A 3,326-nucleotide genomic window follows, 5' to 3' on the forward strand; every position below is an offset into this window, starting at 1 on the left:
AGCCTGCAGACCAAGACGAAGGCGCTGGACTGTTCCTTTTTTTTTTAACCTACGAAGCATATGCTTCGGATAGGTTTGCTTGTTGAGGCAAACAAATTTTAAAAATCGGATAACGGACATACGAGCTTAAAGTCTGGAAAGTTGCGCAAATTCATGGAGTTATACGTGAAATATAAAAGATAAGCAATAAGTCAGTAAAAAAGCTTATTTTTATAACATTACTTAATGTATAATTGCTCTCTTATCTTAAATATGGCTACAAATTTCAAGTTTTTAAATTATAGAGTTTTTTCTTGTAAATCGGCAGTTTTCTAGGTTTTTTTCTTAACTACGCTTCCGTATTTGCTTTAGATAGCTCAATGTTCTTTTCCTTGAGTGGCTTTAACTCATGCGACTTCACTGCTTCTTCATCATTCCATGGTTGCACCTCAGCCGTTCCAAAAAATACGAACAGTAGATTTCCAAAGAAACTAATAGACGCCGCTATGAAAAATATAATACGCCACTGATCAGGATTTCTCTGTAGAATAGAGTTTTTAAATAAACAACTGAATCTCAGAAATCGAATGTTAATTACGAACCGCATCTGTAACAACGTATCCCAGCACTAATGGTGCAATGGCGCTCATCACTTGAGAGCTGGCATTGGTTATGCCAACTAGTGTACCGGCAAAATTGGGCGTCAAGTCAATATGATTCACTTGGAAACCCAAATGCGTTGCAGCGCTAATACCCACAGTCAATGTCAATAATGTAACAGCCAAATCAACCTGATCGCGTGTCATATAACCCAACCAAATAAGCGTCACCACCGGTATCCATAGGCCGATGGTGTTGAATAGTTTCCGACTTGCAGTTGCGCTGATGTGATTATTCTTCTCCAAGAAGTTTTCGATTGGACACAACGCCAAGCCCAAAAGAAACATTGTCAAGTAGGGCAGAGCCGAGAGTAGCGCATTACTCTTTATATCCATGCCAAGCACACTTTTCATGTATGAAGGAATTTGAGTTAGTAGTGTCCAAAAAACCCACGAATTAGCGCAGTGTGACACCAAGACCACGAAAAATGGACGCGAGGTTAATATTCGCCGCCATGGCACAGGTAATGCACCTTTGATTTCTTCTTGCTTCGCATTGCTCTTCAGAGACGCTTCAATAAGGGCTCTTTCAGCCGCACTCACTTTCCGGCATTCACTTGGCGAAGTTGCACCTCACAAAATCCATGTCACCGACCAAAGTAGACCCACACCGCCAGGTATATAGAAAAGGCTAGGCCAACCCATGCTCGAGGAAGCTAGCACACCACTCGCTGCAAGTATAATTACAGTGCCCAGTTGAGCGCCTGAATAACTGTAAGCAGCTAGAGAGCTACGTTCCTCCACGGGCGACCATTTAGCGACGAGTGTATGTATTGCGGGCATCGTAACGCCTTGACCCAAACCTTGTAGGAAACGTAGGAAGCAAATTAACTTCCAGCCACCAATACTGGCACCCAGTGGCGTCAGCAGAGCCATAACGCTGGTAATAAATAAGCTGGACAAAAGCAAGACCTTACCGCCGAAACGACGCGCCAGTATGCCGCCGGGCACTTGTGTGAATATATAGCCACAAAAGAAGCTGCTGAGAACGCGCGATTTTATCTTTTCCGACCAGTGGTATTCCTGCGCAGTAAATGAGAATATGTAGTATTAAATGAACATATGGAGCATATTAGCAAATTTTTAGTTGCTAGCATAAAGCTTACTGGAAAGTCTGGATTCGCTGCTTTATTATCCATCATAGCCACAACTGCTACAGAGAGATTGACGCGCATCGCAAATGCGGCAGCGAAGCCAATGCAAATCATAAAACATTGAAAATGGCGCCGGCCGAATGTGGGCACTTTCACTGCAGGAAATAATGGAAGTAATCATTACTAAAGTATTATGGTTGCACAAATGTGTTTGTAAAAATTCAGAGATAAATAAAATACGTCTTAATTTTTTTTTAAATAAATATAAAGTTATTGTGAAAAATTGCCCTGTCGCTTTTCAAAGTTTTCATAAAATTCCTTATAAGGTCTCATCGCCGATACGGTGTGCAAGTCGCAAGCCCTTCAGGCACCAACTGATTGGACCATGTCAGAGTGGTTTCAAACCTTCAGGTGCAGTCATCCATGCAGACCATTTTCAAAACACGTCAAAAGCTGTAGAAGACATAAGTAAATCGGTAAACACCACCTTTTTGTCGATTTAAAAGCAATTTTGATAACACAAAAAAAGAGAATCCCACGCGGATGTAGAAAATGTGATTCACTTTCGAAAAAGAACGATGGTAATGACGTACACAGTTGATATTGGCATCATGGGCCTTAAATCCAGGGGCGCCAGTTTAGCATATTCACGCTTTGAAAAATAGGCAATTTTGAGCCTAGTTTCCGGACAACATAAAAAAGTTGGCTGTGGTCGATTGCCATGCAATGGCAAACCTCTGAGTGTTCGGTGTAGGCTCCTCTCCTTTGTGTGACAACATCAAGGCGCACGCCACAAACCAGAGCGGAAGCTCGGCCAATCACAAACATACTGTGGAAGCGCCAATCTGTGTATCTATTATTATTATTGTATACGGGTGTTTCCAGCGGAAAGTTTACCGCGCAAAAAACATTCATGTATCTAATTTATTTATGGGCCAATTCTTCTTAACCGACTTCAAGAAAAGGAGGAGTTTATCAGTTCGTCGGAATATTTTAGTTTTTGNACTGATTTCGATAATTTCCGATTTTGTATCGGAAAGGTAGTGTCTCAGAGGTAGTCCCATCTGGTTTAGATACGATCATTGGATCGTAAATAAATAACGGTACTCCTAAATTTTGATATGAGAATTGAAGTCGGTTTTGTCTTTTGCTTAAAAATTACTTGTTTACTAATCAAAACTCACAATCTAAATTAAACATCTCCAGCAGGGTGGCATGCACATATGCATACAATTAGCTCCACATTAATCAAGGAATTAAGAATAGAAATTTTGTATGTATCTCTCAGTTTGACAATTTGTCTGCATCCAATATTTATAATCTTGAATTCTGCGGTTTATGACGACACACCGGCCTGCTCTCTCTTTTGTTATCAGTTTCATAAGGGTTACGTAACTGCGATAGATAATAATTCTAATAGTATGACAGATGAGTTTTCTCATTTTTACGTTCGGTGTTGTTTTTTATTTAAATAGATATTTACATCATATCATAAGCACAAACATTTTCAAGTATTTAATGAAGTTACAGGCCACTGCGAACTTTATACACAGATAACACGGCGTATGAGTAACATTATTCTTATTTTGATGCA

The 3,326-nt window shown here is 40.1% G+C and overlaps 1 pseudogene; it reads right to left on the reverse strand.

Moving 5' to 3' along the window:
* Nucleotides 1–328: 328 nt before the first annotated feature.
* Nucleotides 329–1,887, reverse strand: LOC108354458 (putative inorganic phosphate cotransporter; annotated as a pseudogene).
* Between the last annotated feature and the right edge of the window lie 1,439 nt (nucleotides 1,888–3,326).

This window comes from Rhagoletis zephyria, unplaced genomic scaffold (genome assembly GCF_001687245.7).
Source record: "Rhagoletis zephyria isolate East Lansing unplaced genomic scaffold, Rhagoletis_zephyria_1.1 Rzeph_scaffold_36101, whole genome shotgun sequence".
NCBI classification, from domain to species: Eukaryota; Metazoa; Arthropoda; class Insecta; order Diptera; family Tephritidae; genus Rhagoletis; species Rhagoletis zephyria.